The sequence below is a fragment of the Papio anubis genome, chromosome 5, assembly GCF_008728515.1.
Source record: "Papio anubis isolate 15944 chromosome 5, Panubis1.0, whole genome shotgun sequence".
NCBI lineage: Eukaryota > Metazoa > Chordata > Mammalia > Primates > Cercopithecidae > Papio > Papio anubis.
The window spans coordinates 118,050,556-118,071,101 of NC_044980.1; the positions used below are offsets into that span (position 1 = coordinate 118,050,556).

The 20,546-nt window shown below is 38.0% G+C and overlaps 1 pseudogene; it reads left to right on the forward strand.

Moving 5' to 3' along the window:
- Positions 1–19,936, forward strand: part of LOC110743603 — a 148,883-nt pseudogene extending 128,947 nt beyond the window's left edge.
- The last annotated feature ends 610 nt before the right edge of the window (positions 19,937–20,546 follow it).

The following is a 20,546-nucleotide window of genomic DNA, read 5'->3' on the forward strand; positions in this document are numbered from 1 at the left end:
ACTTAATGAGGTTTATCTGTGTGTTTCCCCAAAGAATAAAATTGAGTGAAAAAGCATTGTTTACATCCAGCATAGCTCGTCTCTTACCACCTCTATCACCCCCAATTCCAATTCCAAGTCCAATTTCTAGTTCCATCTCCTATAATGAGGTCCAAGAAGATCTATAAACTGAGCCCAACTTAACCATTTCTTCATTACTGTGTGAACAGTGTTTTTACACTCTAATGTCTAATTTGGAATCCCAATGAGATTCATAAATTTGAGTCTAAGTAAAATGATAGGATTTCAAACAAGTATTTAGTTTTTGAGCCACATCATCACAGGGTTATACACAAAAAGTGTTTATGTGTATAAGTGTGTATACAGGTAATCATGGGTAGATTATACAAGGACCTTATTTAAGATCTTAGAGAAGTTTCTGCTTGCGTTTACATAAGTAGGGCTACCCTATGAATGCTCATCTTCTCAAGAAGAAGACTTGATCCACTCATGAGATCCTCTCAGGTGCTGCCAAGGATATCAACACAGGCTTTGCCAAGCTACCAATGCAAATTTGGATTTTAGAAAACTTGAGGTTATGGGGCAAAATAATGTCTTTCCTGGCTAAGAATGCATTAATATAATTTCTTGGTTTGAAGTAATCTGTGGTAAATTTCTTTTTGTAGTAGCAAGCACTTCTTAAAAATGGGTTCCTTTTTTTTTTTTTCCTGCTGCGTCCGTGTGAATTCTTTTTTTTTTTTTTTTTTTTTTTTTGAGTCCCAAGGCCAGAAGCCAAGGCAAGGGATCTTTCTTGAATGTCAACCACAGGCATTTTGCACTTGCTCTCTCTTCAAGTCCCCCAAACAGTTCTGGAGGGCAAGAAACCTTCTCACTGATGAAGTTGCTGAAGATCTGGAGATAAGGCACCTATCTGAAGACACCCAGGTATTAAATGAAGGTGTGGAATATGAACCCGAATCTAAATTTTGAGCTGTTTTTTTTTTTTTTTTTTTCCCCCCCACTGCACTGTCCGAAGGTCTCTGCTGGGATTTGGGTGATGTGATCTCAGTATGAAGAGGTAGTATGTGAAAAAGAGATTATTTGAAGATGATGGTTGGCCACAATTTGTAAGGTGGTGAGAAAAGATGCTTTTCTGACTTAAAAATGAATCCATGCTGATGCTAAGCAGAATCTTTGATAGGAAATTTTGTGCCTTCTATTCAGAGGGTTGGTTTTGTAATCAATCTATAAAGAAGTAAATAAGTAGGCATAGATGATGTGTTGTAAACCATAAATCAAACTGCAAATGACCATGTGATTTTCTCTTTGCTTCTTCTTCCTATCAGAGTCCTTTTGGTTTTGAAGGGTGTGCTCTTCACTGCAATGTAGTTATTCTCCTCTTCTTTGTTCTTGTGTAATCTCTATCTCTCTCTCTGTCTTTCTCACATTTTTGGACTTCACTTTTAAAAGACATGCTTGGATGTGCTAGGAGAGCAAAGCAGCAGAAGCATCAGGCTGATTGAGGATGATGAGAAAGGACAGAATCAGGTCAGTAAGCTCAGGATCAGAAACATGATAGGCATAATTGTTAAACACTTGATAGGTTTTTATAATTATTATAGTAGGGTATGGAAAATTCATATAAAAGTAGAATGAAATTTTTCTAATGGATCTTTAAATAACCTATAGTTGTTCTGATCAGAAAGTAATATATATTTATTTGGAAAAATATTTGCAAGAAGAAAACAAAAATCACATAATCCTACCACTCTGAGATGATACTGTTAACATTGTTGTATATTTTGGAATTTCACACCATCATTGAGAGGTTAAAATAAAAAAGACTAAGAACTCACATATTCCTCCCATATGCTCTGTCCTTTGAATGCTTGTTCTTTCCTTTGTTTACCTTTATCTGTTCTTGATGTGAGTAAAAACACTCTTTATAGGGAGGCATGAAAGCAGGTAAGATGCTCTCCTCATTTGACTCCAAACTCATTGAGTACAATCCCAGTGCCTCACATGGCCTGTTCATGTAGAAAACTAAGGTGATGATAAATGCTGCACCCTATAATTTGTAACAGATAACACTACTGAAGTTGGCAGTTTGGGCAGTGTATTAGTCCATTTTCACACTGCTGATAAAGACATACTCAAGATATAAAGAGGTTTATTGGACTTATAATTCCACATGGCTAAGTAGGGCTCACAATCATGGCAGAAGGAAAGGAGGAGCAAGTTGCATCTTACATGGATGGCGTCAGGCAAAGAAAAAGCTTGTGCAGAGAAACTCCCATTTTTAAAGCTATCAGATCTCATGAGACCCATTCACTATCATGAGAACAGCATGGGAAAGACCCACCCCCATGAATCAATCATCTCCCACCAGGTCCCTCCCACAACACATGGGAATTATGGGAGCTACAAGATGAGATTTGTGTGGAGACACAGAGCCAAACCAAATCATTTCTCCCCTGGTCCCTCCCCTGGTCCCTTTGAAATATGTCCTCATATTTCAAAACCAATCATGCCTTTCCAAGAGTCCCCCAAAGTCTTAAATCATTTCAGCATTAACTCAAAAGTCCATAGTCCAAAGTCTTATTTGAGACAAGGCAAGTCCCTTCTGCCTATGAGCCTGTAAAATTAAAAGCAAATTAGTTACTTCCTAGATACAACGTGGGTACAGGCATTGGATCAATACAGCTATTCCAAATGGGAGAAATTGGCCAAAACAAAGGGGCTACAAGCCCCATGCAAGTCTGAAATACACCAAGGCAGTCACATTTTAAAGCTCCAAAATGATCTCCTTTGACTCCATGTCTCATATCCAGGTCATGCTGATGCAAGAGGTGAGTTCTCATGGTCTTGGGCAGCTCTGTCCCTGTGGCTTTGCACGGTACGGCCTCCTCCCAGCTGCCTTCATGGGCTGGCATTGAGTGTGTGTGCCTTTTCCAGGCACATGGTATAAACTGTCAGTGTCTAACATTGTGGGGTCTGGAGGACAGTGGCCCTCCTCTCACAGCTCCACTAGGCAGTGCCCCAGTAGGGACTCTGTGTGAGGGCTACAACCCCACCTTTCCCTTCTGCACTGCCCTAGCAGAAGTTTTCCATGAGACCCCCGGTCCTGCAGCAAACTTCTGCCTGGACATCCAGGCATTTTCATACATCTTCTGAATTCTAGACAGAGGTTCCTAAACCTCAGTGCTTGACTTCTGTGTACTCGCAGGTTCAATACAATGAGGAAGTTGCCAAGGCTTGAGGCTTGCCCCCTCTGAAGTCATAGCCTGAGCCCTACATTGGCCCCTTTCAGCAATGGCTGGAGCAACTGGGACACAGGGCACCAAGTCCCTAGGCTGCACACAGCACAGGGACCCTGGCCCTGGCCCATGAAACCACTTTTTTCCTCCTATGCCTCTGGGACTGTGATGGGAGGGGCTGCCGTGAAGACCTCTGACATACCCTGTGACATTTTCCCCATTGTCTTGGAGATTAACATTAGGCTCCTTGTTACTTATGCAAATTTCTGTAGACAGCTTGAGTTTCTCAGAAAATAGGACTTTCTTTCCTATCACATTGTCAGGCTGCAAATCTTCCAAACTTTTATGTTCTGCTTATCTTATAAAACTGAATGTCTTTAACAGCATCCAAGTCACATCTTGAATGCTTTACTGCTTAGAAATTTCTTCTGCCAGATAGCCTAAATAATCCCTCTTAAGTTCAAAGTTCCATAAATCTCTAGGGCAGGAGCAAAATGCTGCCAATCCCTTTGCTAAAACATAACAAGAGTCACCTTTGCTCCAGTTCCCAACAAGCTCCTCATCTCCATCCGAGACTACCTCAGCCTGGACTGTATTGTCCATGTCACTCTCAGGCTTTTGGTCACAGCCATTCATGAAGTCTCTAGGAAGTTCCAAACTTTCGCATTTTCCTGTCTTCTTCTGAGCTCTCCAAACTGCTCCAACTTCTGCCTGTTACCCAATTCCAAAGTCACTGCTACATTTTTAAGTATCTTTTCAGCAACACCCCACTCTTGGTACCAATTTACTGTATTAGTCTGTTTTCTCACTGCTGTTAAATACCTACTTGAGACTGCACAATTTACAGAAGAAAGAGGTTAGTGGGATTTACAGTTCCACATGGCTGGGAGGCCTCAATCATGACGGAAGGCCAGGAGGACCAAGTCACATCTTACATGGATGGGAGCAGGCAAAGACAGAGCTTATGCTCTCTCCCAGCTTTAAAACCATCTGATCTCATGAGACCCATTCACCATCACCAGGACAGCATGGAAAAGACCCACTCCCATGATTCAGTCATCTCCCACCAGGTCCCTCCCACAACACATGGAAATTATGGGAACTGCAAGATGAGATTTGGGTGCAGACACAGAGACAAACCATATTGGGCAGTTTGTAATTTACCCTGGTTCATTTCTGAGGTTAGACACTGGCAAAACAGAAGATATTTATTGGACCGACCCCAGTATTGGCTCTGGGTACCAACACGGTTCTTCAGTTCACCTTCTTTTCTTATACTCTGTGGAGACTAGAAAGCTCATGCTAGGCTGAAAAGTTAAATTTGTAATTAATGACATTTTACCTCTTACTCAAATGGAATTCATAGTAACTGAAAAGCACAGGGAATGTTAGAAAAGGAGAAAGACTCAATGGACATTCAAACACATTTACTGTGCAAATATATTTGATTTTTAATTCACATTATTCCCAATGCTACAAAAAAGTCATGTTGCTGATTATTTTACTTTTGATCATTTTTTCCTAACTATAATATAAAACAAACTCCCATGTCAACAAATAGGCCTGCCCTCCATTAACTTACCCAAAATGCTGTTTAATGCATAAAGAAAATATAAACCTACTCTGGTGCAGAACCACATCCATTCCCACAATTCCAGTGGCTTTCTTGAAAGTTGGTTCTTTACTTATTGGGTTTTTAATTTAATGTCATATTTCAGTATAAGCAATTCAATCACAGGTCACAAATGTCAAAATATTAGAGTGGTTTATTGAGAAATCATGTTCCCACCCTTGACATGGTCTAGCTTTTCATGACTACTTATTCCTTATAGGTAATCACACTTTAATTAGATTATTATATTATGCACTTTTGTTTGTTAACAAACAGATATAAATACAGCCTCTCGCTACATAATATATGTAGAGAGACTGTATATGCGTATATAAATTTGTATATGGACTGTATTATATTTATTATGGATAAACAACTATACATACAGTATATAGTGAATATTGAAGATTTAGGTTAGGCAATTTTTTACAAGGCTGTCAATATTAAGTTCATTAACTGAAAGTAGCATACTAAATACATATATACTTTTATATAAATTTGCTTTTTCTAGAGATCTTTCTATAACAATACAAAGCTTATTCATTCTATTTTAGGTCTGCATTAAGAGGATATACCATAGTTTAGTCAGTGCCTAACTGGTAGATATTTGAGATTTTTCTTTTCTTTTGTGTGACAAGCTGTACTACAAAGAATAAGTTAGTACATAGGCCATTTTGTTTGTGCAAAGCTATATATGTAGAATAAATTTCCAAAAGTGAGATTACTGAGTTAAGGATAAACATATTAGGTTCGTGCAAAGTAATTCCACCAGTTTAATATTTGTAATAAGGTAGACACTGACAGATTGCCGTCTGTGGTAGACAGAATAACATCACCTCAAAGATGCCCGGAACCTAATCCTTGGAACCTGTGAATATATTACCTTCCATGGCAAAGGATGCTTTAAACATGTGATTAAACTTCAGGATCTTGAAATGAGGAAGTCGTCTTGGATTATCTGGGCCCAATCTAATTACATGAGTGCTTTAAAGTGTAAGAAGCCAGAAGAGTTGTTGAGAGATATGTTTTGAGAAGCATTCGATCTGCCTTTGCTATCTTTGAAGATGGAAGAAGTAGGTTATGAGCCAAAGAATTCAGGCAGCCTTGGGAGACTAGGAATGGCTCTCAGCTGATAGCCACAGCACACAGAATTCTGCCAACAACCTGGATGAGTGAGAAAACAAGGGTATTGTCCTGTAACTTTGAAGAAATGAATTCTCCCCTGGAGTCTCCAGTGAAGAAAGCAGCCCTGCCCAGCAAGACCTGTGTTGGACTTTTGATACTACAAGATTATAAGTTGGTCTTGTTTCAAGCCTCTGAAGTTGTGGTCATTTATTACAGCGGCAACAGAAAACAAGTACACCCTTTCTAGGGACCATTCTGCACTCTCATCAAATCAGCAATTGATGAGATTGTTCCCCCGTATCTTCACAAACAGAATGTGTTGCCAGTCTTTGAGATTTTTGCCAATCTGATGATTGGTGAGAAAGAGTATCTCAGTGCAACTTTAATTTGCACTATTCTTTTTATGAATGAGATTGAACATCTTAACATTTATATTTATTTGTATTAATGGAATGTTTGTTCATGTTTGTTGCCCATATTTCTATTGGATTTTTGATATTTTCAAAATCAAGTTCTAAGAGTTTATTCATAAGATGAAGACTTTATATATGATAGCAATTGCAACTATTTTTCCCAAATCATTTACTTTCTATATGAATTTAAGGGTGGGTATTGACCTATTCTTCATTATTTTCTCTAGTTTGTATAAATTTTTATCAGATTGTTGTAGGTCTCTGGATAATACAAACTAAAATATCACCAAGAGAACACATTTTTGAGGGAAGAAATAAAAAAGAGGAAAAAAAAAGAACTGTTAAATAAACTCTTGTTTTCTTTACCTTCTCACCTTTAGTCTGGATCATTCTTCTCATGGCTCCTTTCTAAAATCCTGGCCTTAAGTACAAGAGTAGCTTCCAGTTCTAGAGAGAGGCAAAAAAACAACAACAAACAACAAAAAACAAAACAAAAGAAACCCTGTGCCTTATAATAGCATCGCTGCAGCAAGTAGAGCATTTTGTAGCACATTCTTCAATTAAAACTTTCATTCTTAGACTTAAAGCTGTCTGAGAACCAAAGCACTAACACTTGGCATTTCATGTCAGCAGAGGCATGGGTGTGATTATTCACAGTGAAATGCTGACAGGCCCTTCTTTTCAATGACACCAGCTAGCTCAGGTTATAATTACCCTTGTTACATCATCCCTTTCCCTGCTATACACGCAGCAAGTGAGCTCTTGCTTGGGAGACAGATTTGTATTTATAGCCAAAGAGTTGTTTCTTTCTAATTTAAAGCAGGTTTGCTGAGAGCTGGGAGGGGGCAAGGAAGAAAAACAGTTATAATGAGAGTATCACGAGGAGAAACAATAAACACTTAAATGATGAGGAAGTGATCATCATCCAGTCTGAAACAGAAGATCAGGGTTTCAGCCAGGCATTTCCAACAAGGATAGCAGGACTAGGTTCATTAACTGCCCTCACTGCTTTCAGAATATCTCAAATGTGGCAATTTACATTAAAATGGATTTAGTGACACCATCTTCTCATTACTGTCAGTTTACATTTGGGTTTATAAACTATAATTGTAAATAAAATATGCTTTTCATTACAATGTCTATTTAGTAGAATATGGTAGGAAATTAGAGGCGTAATCATGACTTAAATTATTAATTCAGTGATATTTTTCAGGTGCCATATGTAGATACTCCACTGTGCATAATGAATATGCATGTAGTAGTTGAATTAGGTCTAGATCTCAATGTCCCCTCATCTTATTTTGCTTTTGCTTCTTCTTTACATTGATACATGGTAAAAGGAGGTTTCTCAAGTAGTCAGCTGCTATTATCTATGCCATTATTTTCATTTCATTTCCCCTATTCAGTTTCAAGGGGGCCGCCAATATATAACATCCCTTTTCCCTGTTCATATTCTGAATATGCTGACAAATAAGGATTAACAGATTGATAAATCAAAATATCAGCTTTATCATGGACATAGTTTAAGTTGGGGGATGTAACTTGGTCTGTGGGCCAAATAGAGCAGCATTTGGGAGATGCCTGGTCTGTCATAATTATACAGACAGGGCAGACTACACCCTCTAATGGCAAGATATTAGATCCTGATTCTTGTAACCTGTGGATGTGATTAAATAAAGTTTCTTGGCTGGGCGCAGTGGCCCACGCCTGCAATCCCAGCACTTTGGGAGGCCGAGGCGGGCGGATCATGAGGTCAGGAGATCGCAACCATCCTGGCAAACGCGATGAAACCCTGGCTCTATTAAAACTACAAAATAAATAAATAAATAAATAAATAAATAAATAAATAAAATAAAATAAAATAAATTAGCCAGGCGTGGTGGCAGGCGCCTGTAGTCCCAGCTGCTTGGAAGGCTGAGGCAGGAGAGTGGCGTGAACCCAGGAGGTGGAGCTTGCAGGGAGCCCAGATCGTGCCACTGCACTCCAGCCTGGGAAACAGAGCGAGACTCTGTCTCAAAAAAGAAACAAACGAACAAACAAACAAACAAACAACAACAACAAAAAAACTGCTTCTTGAAGTGAGGAGATTTTCCTGGTTTATCAAGGTGGACCTTAAATACTTGCAGAAATGTCCTTATGAGAGAGGCAGGTGGAGATTAGACAGATAAGAAGGTGAAGGCAATACGAATGCAGAGGCAGAGATTGAAATGATGCAGCCCCACAAACCAAGGAAAGCAGGCAGCCACCAGAAGCTGGAAGAAGCAAGGAACGAACTTCTCTCTTTTCCTGAGGGAGCGCAGCCGGTGGACACCTTGATCTCCACCCAGTGAAACTGAATGCAGACTTTGGACCTCTGGAACAGTGAGAGAATGAATTCCTGTTATTTTAAGCACTAAATGTGATGCAATTTGTTAAAACAGCCTTAGGAAACTAACGCGCTCCCCAGCCATCCTCCCTGGTAGATAGCCTCAAGAGGTGCTAAGGGTGCAGGCTCTCAAGAGGCAGAAGGGCTGAGAGAGCTGCGCATGCCCAGATTTGGCTTTCAGACACCCTTCAGGCAAATCACTCCACTTTTTGTGGGATAGAGCGATTAAAGAGCCGGGAGAGCCAAGGATATGCTCAGAGTAAATTCCTCTTCATAGAGACTTCTTTTTAAAAAATTATTATTCATGAGCATCCCTAAATTCTAGCTGTTTCAATGTTGAAATAATGTTTAATATTTAAATATTATGGTCATTGTTAATGCTGGACAAAGGCTGAAGTTGACATTAACTTTTATATCAGAGAGCTTTGAAGGCCAAGATCGAGATTTTATGGTTTTTTTTTTTTTGTTCAATAACAAAGGTTATCCATAAAGTTGAAATTTACTTGTCTCTCTGCCTCACAACCACCTTCTATGTTGCATGTTGACAGCAAAGAAGGCAGGGGCAGGGGTTGTTATCTTTTATCCTGTTTAAAGAAAGAAGTGAGTTAACTGTTATAAACATTATCAAAATCCTTGCTCGTCTTCATCCAATAAAATGGTACTATCTACTTGTAAATGTCCAAGTGTGTTATGTTTTAAAATATTTTCCCTCAATATTGAATAATCGTGAGGAGAATTACTATATTTATAGATTTGAAATCTCTTCTTATAAAATATTATACCCTTGTCAAAAAACTGACAAACTAGGGAAAGATATATCAAAAATCCAAGAACACATATAGCAAAACAGTATTATCACTTACAGGCCTTGCTTGAAAGGAGCATGAGTCACACAGCCTAACCAGGTGTTCACTATTACAGCCTACTCTTGTATGTGGCCTTCCTACTATTATGTGCCAAATATTATTTACTGTAACAGGTCTAAATAAACTACTGTTTACTCAACAAATATTTATTGAGTACCCGCTATGTGCAAAACACTATGTAATGAACAAACAGGAACCGTTACCATGCTGAACTTGACTTTGCAGAGTTTGGTTTAACCAAATGGGAGCAACACTTTGCCCAACATGGGCACGTTTAAGCAGTGAACAATGGTACTCCAGGAGCTTAGACATGATGCAGTAATCACATAAGCAATGGAGAATGGTCATTTTTCTTTTTGCAAATGCAAACTAAGTGTCGGACAAAATAATTGAGTAAGCCATTCCCTATTACTGAAGGGAGAATAAAAAGAAGCAATAATGTACTACTGAATCCTTCATATTAACTCTTTAGCTTTCTGTGCAGGTGCTCTCGGCCTAAAATAAACTGGCATAGACAGTCAGAGAAGTTAAACACCAGACTTTAGGAAAATAGAAATATCCTTTCTATTTCCTTTTAGTTTATATTTCATAGAATTCCTTTGGAAAATCTAAGTTTTTCTTTCTTTTTTGTTTTGTTTTCCAGCAGACAGGTGCTTGATCTGTTGTCTATGTTATACATATTTGTTTACTAATTAGTCCATATTGATATTTCTTACCTTCACAAAAATATTTTAAGTTTCTTTTTGGGGTTTGATAATTATCTTATTCCTATATATCCTTTAAGTTTAGCATAGTGCTATTGGGTATTCATTTAATAAAGTTGTCATGGTTATGAGCATTAAGAAAAAATGAGAATGGCTAAAAGAGAGAGACTGTATATAATAAAGCAAGCATGGTCAGTAGAATTTTAGGGGGAAAATAATTTGTGTTGTTTAATTATTGTATTCGTTTTCTAAACCCACATTTCTTCTAAGACCCTCTCCTTTCACTGTTCACTGTAATATCATTAGTAAATTCGAAATGTGAACATCTTTACAAAGAAATGAGTTGGGATAATTGTTCCTGATTTTTGAGTGCTACTGAGAAGGAGATAATTTTCTTTAATCAACAGATTATGTCATGTGATTCTAAAAGTTAAAAACTCAACTAGCAAAAAGATTCTTAATGTATTACTTCCTTGAACCATGATCATTACTCTTATACAGACTTTTAATGGCATATTACTATTTGAATAATTTAATTATCTTTCCTTTCAAATGTATATTTTTGACCCCTTTTCAACTGGATACTATCAGTTTACTCTTTCAAAGTTTGCTTACTTGTAATAAGGAGGAAACTTCCCTTCTGTGGATCACTAAGACATTCTTGGAAGTAAGATTGATCAGGAGAGGTATACGCAGATATAAAGAGAAAGGCTGTTATTTTTATGTGTTAAGACTCTGGCTGGTAAGCTCTTTCTTTCTTTCTTCTCAGAATCCAGTTCTTATTAATTTTGAGTGTGTGGTATTTGTTGCTACAACTCTACCCAAAAGTTGGTTAACGTTTTCTACATAAGAAAAAGGTAGTTAGAAAACAAAAGTCTTCTGTAACTAAAAATAATTCTTAAAAAGGCTATTTTGCAAGTTACATAAAAATTATACCATATTATTGAAGAAAATTATAGAAAACCAAAATAAATGAATTGCTATACCATGTTCATGGAGGAGAATATTCAATTTTGAAAAGATGTTAATTCTCCGCAAATATATTTATAACTTCCTATTCCTATTTACAAGTTTTCTTTCGTGGAACAGAAAAAATAGATTTTTTCTGAGACTTTATGAAAGGGTAAAGACCCCTAAATAGTTAGAAAACTCTGAAGAAGACTGTCATGGGGAAACTTTGCTTATCGTATATCAAAACTTATTATAAAGCAATGGTAATTAAGATATTGTGACATTTATTCAGGGATAGACAACTAAACCAGTGGAACAGAGAGCCCAGTAATAACTAAGTTCATAGAAGAATTTACCGCATAGCAGCTGTAGTGTTGCTAATCAATGGGACATAGAGGGACTTTTAAGCAAATGGTATTCAAACAATTGACTATCCATCTGAAAGAGGGCTAATAATAGTACCCCCAAGTCATGCAGTTGTCATAAGAATTATTTTAGTTTGTGACTTATGTATGTAGGGAAGAATCTTTATATTTATTTTAATAACAAATAATATTTCTTATGCCATGAAGCCTCTGCTCATATTTCTTGCCTTTCTTTTTTGGTACTTTAAGTTCTAGGCTACATGAGCACAAAGTGCAGGTTTGCTACATATGTATACATGTGCCATGTTGGTCTGCTGCACCCATTAACTCATCATTTACATTAGGTATATCTCCTAATGCTGTCCCTCCCCACTCCCCCAACTCCATGACAGGCCCTGGTATGTGATGTTCCCCTTCCTGTGTCAAAGTGTTCTCATTGTTCAATTCCTACCTATGAGTGAGGACATGGGTTATTTAGTTTTCTGTCCTTGAGAGAGTTTGCTGAGAATGATGGTTTCCAGCTTCATCCATGTCCCTACAAAGAACTCATCCTTTTTTATGACTGCATAGTATTCCATGGTGTATATGTCCCACATTTTCTTAATCTAAGTCTATCATTGATGGCCATTTGGGTTGGCTCCAAGTCTTTGCTATTGTGAATAGTGCCGCAATAAACATACGTGTGCATGTGTCTTTATAGCAGCATGATTTATAATCCTTTGGGCATATACCCAGTAATGGGATGGCTGGGTCAAATGGTATTTCTAGTTCTAGATCCTTGAGGAATCACCACACTGTCTTCTACAATGGTTGAACTAGTTTACAGTCCCACCAACTGTGTAAAAGTGTTCCTATTTCACCACATCCTCTCCAGCACCTGTTGTTTCCTGATTTTTTAATGATTGCCATTCTAACTGGTATGAGATGGTATCTTATTGTGATTTTGATTTGCATTTCTCTGATGAGCAGTGATGATGAGCATTTTTTCATGTGTCTGTTGGCTGTATGAATGTCTTCTTTTGAGAAGTGTCTGTTCATATCCTTCACCGACTTTTTGATGGGGTTGTTTTTTTCTTGTAAATTTGTTTGAGTTCTTTGTAGGTTCTGGATATTAGCCCTTTGTCAGATGAATAGATTGCAAAAATGTTCTCCCATTCTGTAGGTTACCTGTTCACTCTGATGGTAGTTTCTTTTGCTGTGCAGAAGTTCTTTAGTTTAATTAGGTCCCATTTGTCAATTTTGGCTTTGGTTGCCATTGCTTTTGGTGTTTTAGACATGAAGTCCTTGCCCATGCCTATGTCCTGAATGGTATTGCCTAGGTTTTCTTCTAGGGTTTTTATGGTTTTAGGTCTAACATATAAGTCTTTAATTCATCTTGAATTAATTTTTGTATAAGGTATAAGGAAGGGATCCAGCTTCAGCTATCTACCGATGGCTAGCCAGTTTTCTCAGCACCATTTATTAAATAGGGAATTCTTTCCCCATTTCTTGTTTTTGTCAGGTTTGTCAAAGATCAGATGGTTGTAGATGTGTGGTATTATTTCTGAGGGCTCTGTTCTGTTCCATTGGTCTATATCTCTGTTTTGGTACCAGTACCATGCTGTTTTGGTTACTGTAGCCTTGTAGTATAGTTTGAAGTCAGGCAGCGTGATGCCTCCAGCTTTGTTCTTTTGGCTTAGGATTATCTTGGCAATGCAGGCTCTTTTTTGGTTCCATATGAACTTTAAAGTAGTTTTTTCCAATTCTTTGAAGGAAGTCATTGGTAGCTTGATGGGAATGGCATTGAATCTATAAATTACCTTGGGCAGTATGGACATTTTCACGATATTGGTTCTTCCTATCCATGAGCATGGCATGTTCTTCCATTTGTTTGTGTCCTCTTTTATTTTGTTCAGCAGTGGTTTGTAGTTCTCCTTGAAGAGGTCCTTCACATCCCTTGTAAGTTGGATTCCTAGGTATTTTATTCTCTTTGAAGCAATTGTGAATGGGAATTCACTCATGATTTGGCTCCCTGTTTGTCTGTTATTGGTGGATAAGAATGCTTGTGATTTTTGCACATTGATTTTGTATCCTGAGACTTTGCTGAAGTTGCTTATCAGCTTAAGGAGATTTTGGGCTGAGATGATGGTGTTTTCTAAATATACAATCATGTCATCTGCAAACAGGGACAATTTGACTTGTCTTTTCCTAATTGAATACCCTTTATTTCTTTCTCCTGCCTGATTGCTCTGCTTGCCATTTTTTAATTGGTTTATTTCGCTTTTTCTTAACCTATTGTGTGAACTCTTTGGAAATTAAGAAAATTAACTCGTTATGATAACCATTCCAAGTACTTCTTTTGTATTTGTCACTCAACTTCAGTAATTGTTTTATTATACAATGTTTTAAATTTTTATCAAGTCAGACACTTTATCAGTTCTGGGTTTTGTGTGCTGTTTGAAACAAAGTATTACCTATTTTATGATTATAAATAAATTTCTGTCTTTTTTCTTCTTGACTGTGTGGTTCTATTGTTTCTCTTTGTATTCTCGGTCCATCTGAAATTCATTTAGTATGAGGAAGAAATATACTTTCATTTTCTTTATAAAATTTTGTGATAGTTTTCGTATTTTTTTTCAGGTTAATTATCAATGTAGTATCATTTTGCTGAATATACTGCATACTCCAAAAATGTTTGGGGTTTTGATTGGTTTCATGTTAAAATCATGGAAAAATCCAAAAAGATGAAAAAATTTTAATGTATTCTTGGAGAGACTCAATTGTCTTGATAACTAAAGACTATACCTCCAAAAATGAATATCTTATTTTGCTAGTGGGAAATGATGTTTAGGTTTTCTGAGTTTAGAATAAGGCATTTTGACACCCCAGCTAGTTTTTAAGGGTTTAACAAAGAGTGGCAGTATGAATTTTCAACTAATTTCCCTGACCTGAGTGCTGTTTTTAGTTTGTGGACAAAAGAGCAGGAGGAAACGAGTCAGGAAGGGAGGAAATGGGTGTGAATCATATATTTGTATATTTGAGTTGATCTTGAATTCCTTTCTACCTCTATTTTTTATATGATTAAAAAAGTGTCACAACAACTTTGCAGAATATTAATCTTATAATTTGCATGCTTGATTGTTGTGCATTTATTAATTCACCTTTGTTCTTCATTTTGCTAACCTTCAAATACCCTGAATTTATTTTTTTTCTTCTGGAAACCAAAGAATTGTTATTGTCATATGTTAGTTTTTTGGACCATTTTGCAAATAATTCTATTTTTGTTCTTCCTGGTTCCAGGGACTTGAAAGTATTTTAGTTCTTTCAAAATCTATAATTTTGTTTGTTAGAGTTCAAAATTAAATTTTCCCTTCTTGGTAGAAATGTAGTATCACTGAGGTTATACAACTCAAAGGTAAGTGGCAGAGAGAGGCCATACGGGGTTTTGTTCCTTTCTCTGCTTTATGAACATGTAGAAAGGGTAAATCACAATTCCTGTTTCCACTTTTTCATCTCCCATTAATTCTGAGGAATTCTGAGTAATGTTTGCACATTTTCTGAAAGCAGGGATTTTTGTCTGTCTTATTCTCTGCTACATCCCTGTGCCTAACACAAAGAAGGCCATCTAAAAATATTGCTGTAGGAATGAATTGTGACTACACCTTTTTGAAATCCTGCTCTTAGGCTTTACTGACAAAGCTCTTGGCTTTCTTTCTTTTTATTTTGCTGAGAGTCTTCTGTCACCTGTCTCTTAGATGTCAAGTTTTCCCAAGGTTATGTTCTAAGCCTCTCCCTCTCCTTCCTCTATGTACTATCTCTACATAGTTGCATCCATGTCCCTGGTTTTAATGCTATATATCATGAATGACTTCTAAATATCTCCAGTCCTGATCCGGATGAGTATTTCTTCAGATGAGATTGACAAGCCACCATGATCTGAATCATGATCTGTATTTGTATTGAAATGCAGATTTCTTCCTTCACCCTACTGAGTAAAGATACTGAGTAAGAACTACGGCCGGGCGGGCTGGCTCATGCCTGTAATCCCAGCACTTTGGGAGACCGAGGCAGGCGAATCACCTGAGGCCAGGAGTTTGAGAGCAGTCTGGCCAAAATGGTGAAACCCTGTCTCTACTGAAAATACAAAAAGTAGTCAGGCATGGTGGTGGGTGCCTGTAGTCCCAGCTACTCAGGAGGCTGAGGCTGGATAATCACTTGAACCCAGGAGGCAGAGGTTGCAGTAAGTGGAGATCGCATATTGCACCCCACCCTGGGTTAGAAGAGTGAAACTCTGCCTCAAAAAACAAACAAAAAGCATTAAATCTGAGCATCAGCATTTCAACAATGCTTACAAATGCTTTCTTTTTCTGAATGAATTTTAGACACAGAATTGGCTAGAAGACTCAAGAAGATACTGTCCATAATAGCCAAATGACTGGTACTGTAGGTATATTGAGGAAGAAGTGATGGTTGTAGGGGAAATGTCACAGAGGATTTGGGACAATCTGGGCATCAAAAGATGAGTAGGAACCGCAAACCATTTTCCAAATTCATTCACTTTTCTTCATCTCCAGCAATAACCTCCTAGTTTAAGCCCATTATCACCTCACAGGTTAAGTATGAAAGTTCTAGTAATGATAATTAGGATTATCTTTATCATCATCAAGAGAACCAGAAGGAAAATGAAAAGAAGGAAGAAGACAAATTACACTGATGCCTAGCATTCATTAAATACTGAAAATATGTAAGACTCCTCTATATGCCTCCTAATTATCCCATAAGGAAGAGGCTGTTGCCTCCCATGTCTTTCTTTTACTATTGCTCCTTGCAATCTGATTTCCGTGAAGTAACCAGTTTTGAAAATATAAGTCAGGCAATACTTCTCAGGGCTCTCTACTACACGTACACGGGTCCTTCACAGCTCACTGGAGCACTTAGAATAATATCCAACCTTTTCGCTGTGGTTTACACTTCCCTCTCTGATCTCTTTCTCTTTTCTCCATCTTGCCCATACAACTGGCCTTTTGTTCTTCAAGAACACCATGTTTGTGGCTGCCTTGGGGCCTCAGCCCTTGGATTCTCTTTCTTCATGTCACCTGCTGGTTTTCCTTTTCCCATTAAGGTTCAACTTAAATTGCTGCCTCCTCAGCACAGCTTTTCTTCACTTCTCAATCTAAAGTAATCCTCCGGGATCTGTCTCCCACTCTCAGAGCCACTGCTGTCCATTGAGCTCCATAGAGATAGCACTCAGGCAAGTAAGAGGCACTGTGCCTCTCTGAAGCAAAATAACCAAACACAGGAGAAAGAGATCTAAAAAGCCAAGAGGCAAAATGTCATCATACATATTCTTTGTACAAACTTGTCAGGAGCAGCACAAGAGGAGAACTCAGATGGTTTAATCAGCTTCTCAGAATTTTCTAAGTGCTGAGATGAATGGAAGACCATGTCTGCCAAAGAGAAAGGAAAAATGTGAAGACATGGTCATGGCATATGAGGCCTATTACAAAAGAGAAATGAAAACCTATATCCCTCCTAAAGGGGAAACAAAAAAGTTCAAGAATCGCTCAAAAATCAAAGGAGAACATCCTGGCCTATCCACTGGTGATGTAGCAACAAAACTGGGAGAGATGTACAATAGCACTGCTGCAGATGACAAGCAGCCTTATGGAAAGAAGGCTGCAAAGCTGATGGGAAAATATGAAAAGCATACTACTGCCTACCTGATGCAGTAAAAAAGGGAGTTGTCGAGGCTGAAAAAAAAGCAAGAGAAAGAAGGAAGATGAGGAGCACGAAGATGATGATGATGAAAAAGTCAGTTCTAGCACAAAGTGTTTTTTTCTGTTCTAAAAAGCACTTACCCTGCTCCATACACAATGCATTCCTTTGAGTTAAAACAAAAATGGAAACATAAGGCTGTGGATGATTTGTTTTTAAACTATAGTGTCTTTTTTATGTAGTTAACATACTACCACATGTGTCTTTAAATAGCCCATGCTGGTGGCATTTTCCAAAGCCACTAACCTTGCCTGGTACAGTACGGAGGTTGTAAATTGGCATGGAAATATAAAGCAGGTTGTTTTTGGTACACAGCACAAAGTAGTTATATATAAGGATAGTGGTTTTTTCATCTTTAGTTGTCTCTGATGCAGCTTATATGAAATCATGGTTGTTCTGTTAACTGAATATCATTCTGTAATTGAAAAAAAAAGTTGCAGCTGTTTTGCTGACAGTCTGAATGCTACTAAGTAAATATAGTTTTTTATTAGTAAACAAGGAAAATAATTCTCTAGCTTATGTCTATCACATTGCCCTTCTTTTTCTTTCTTAGCATTTAATACTCTCCAAAATATATCTTTTTTATTCATTTATTTACTTATTTTTATTGGTCTTCTTTGAGCCATAGGGATGGTGTCTCCTTGCACACTGCTCACTGTAGAGTACTAGTTACTGCCGTGTGGAGTACTTATCCATAGTAGAAACTCACAGGATGGTTTTGTTGAATGCATGGATGAAGAGTGGGTCAATGTTTGGACACATGGGGAGGATGTATGATAATCTGGGCTATTGACTCATGTGAAGCACAGAGAACTGCCACTTTGGGTACAAATAAAGACTAGATATGGTTCCTTTCCTCAAGGGCTTACTATCCTCAGGAAATGAGCGTGATATAGAAAACAGATTTTCTTCCTTCTTTACAAGAAAGCCACTTGAAAGGTTTCTAAAAACCAAAGTAGGTGGCCTATATTTAAACTGGCAAAGGGCTGTTAGGTCTACTAAAATCTACCCATCCAAGCCTTACTCATTTCCATATTCAAGAAATTGTAGGCATTTCTAAATTAAAAGTGATAATTCAACTTACTTACTTCATGCCACAGATGCACAAATAAGCAACTCTTACTGTGAATCACGTATTTGCATATTAGTACACACAGTACGATGTGTTAGTATTTAACTAGTGTTGTTGATATGTGTAGAGAGTATTTTTAACAGAAATTGTTTTAGTGGAAAAATTATTTATAGCCCAAATGTCCAGATGCAAACAATGGAGACAAACTAAGTCAGCGGTAATTTAAGCATGATTTGGCAAAGAAAAAAAAAAGTGTACTTCTCTTTGTGTAATCTCTGTGGATGGCTGTAAAATCACATATAAAAGACAGGCATTATCAAGTGTGGTATGGATCAGTCAATGGAGTGGAAATTTTGCATGACTGCAAAGGTGCTTAAAAATCACTGGTCTATATCTCCTAGGAAGTGCCCAATTGTGATTTCACCATGGGAGGAGACACTAAAGCATATTTGTAGATTAGGAACATATGGGTCTCATTTGAGGGCTAGTGAGACTAAAGAGTTAATTGTGTATACATGTCAATCATCATCAGTCAGTTAATCAGGCAACTAATACCTTTAGGGGTCATGAATCTAACAGGACTGAAGTTGACGGGTGAGCTGACAGTCCAAGGCCTGCTACCTAGACAGCGGGTTGTGTGAACTAAGCCATTACTTGCTGGAGCAGATGGCACAAAGGAAGCTTAGCTCCTGGGTATTCCTGACTTGATAGCTACAGCAGCCCTCTGGAAAGCAGCAAAGGCAACCTCTCCTGCACTCGTTATTTCTGTTAGCAACTGCCAGTCCATTTCACACAGGATCAGAGTGTAAATGGGATCACATATGCTGTATCTGAACAGGATCTCAGGCCACACCTAAATCAAACCCACATTTAACCAATGCAGATACTGACCTCTAAGTTAGTGGCATGGTTGTGTTTAGAACCCACATTTCTGACTCATACTCCAATCTTTTGTTTACTCTACAGCATGTCATTTTAAAGTTAAGCGTTTGACAACAGGAATTTATATATCTGTTCCCTAATTGATGAGATTGAGAAATCTAATTTTGTCAACTAAAATGAATACAGCAATCAGGATCTTAGCATGTAACTTAATGGAGTGGATGTTGAGAAAATTTTACCATGGAAATACAGATACCATGTATAAGACATTTAAACAGTATCCAGGAGATTCTTTTTAAAGTGGATAGTAGAGTCCCATGAGCTGGCTCCAGCCTGTAATCCCAGCACTTTGAAGGCTGAGCCAGGTGGATTGCTTAAGTCCAGGAGTAGGAGACTGGCCTGTGCAACATGACAAAATCCTTCCTCTACAAAAAATATAAAAAATTAGCAGGATGTGGTGGTGCACACCTGTAGTCCCAGCTACTTAGTAGGCTGAGGTGGGAGAATATTTTGAGCCCAAGAAGCAGGGGTTGAAGTGAGCCAAGATCCCGTCCCTACACTCCAGCCTGGGCAACAGAATGAGACCTCGTCCTAAAAATAACAACAACACAAAAAACAAACAAAAAATAAAATATATAGTGGAGATGTAGCTTAACATTTTTTAAATGTCATTTTTAAAAAGTATAAAAAATAAATCTTGGCCGGGCGCGGTGGCTCAAGCCTGTAATCCCAGCACTTTGGGAGGCCGAGACGGGCGGATCACGAGGTCTGGAGATCGAGACCATCCTGGCTAACACGGTGAAACCCCGTCTCTACTAAAAAATACAAAAAACTAGCCAGGCGAAGTGGTGGGCGCCTGTGGTCCCAGCTACTCGGGAGGCTGAGGCAGGAGAATGGCGTGAACCCGGGAGGCGGAGCTTGCAGTGAGCTGAGATCCGGCCACCGCACTCCAGCCTGGGTGACAGAGCCAGACTCAGTCTCAAAAAAAATAAAAAAATAAAAATAAAAATAAATCTTTACACCATTGGTTTTCAGTTAGTGGTCTAGTTGAGAAGCACCTAGAAAGTTTTAAAAAGCACACATGCTTCATCCTCATCACAGACAACTAAATTAGAATCTCTAGGCTTGGATACTGCATATGTATGTCTTGAAACAACATCTCCATATGATTTTAATATATAAATTATGTCAACAATGTGGA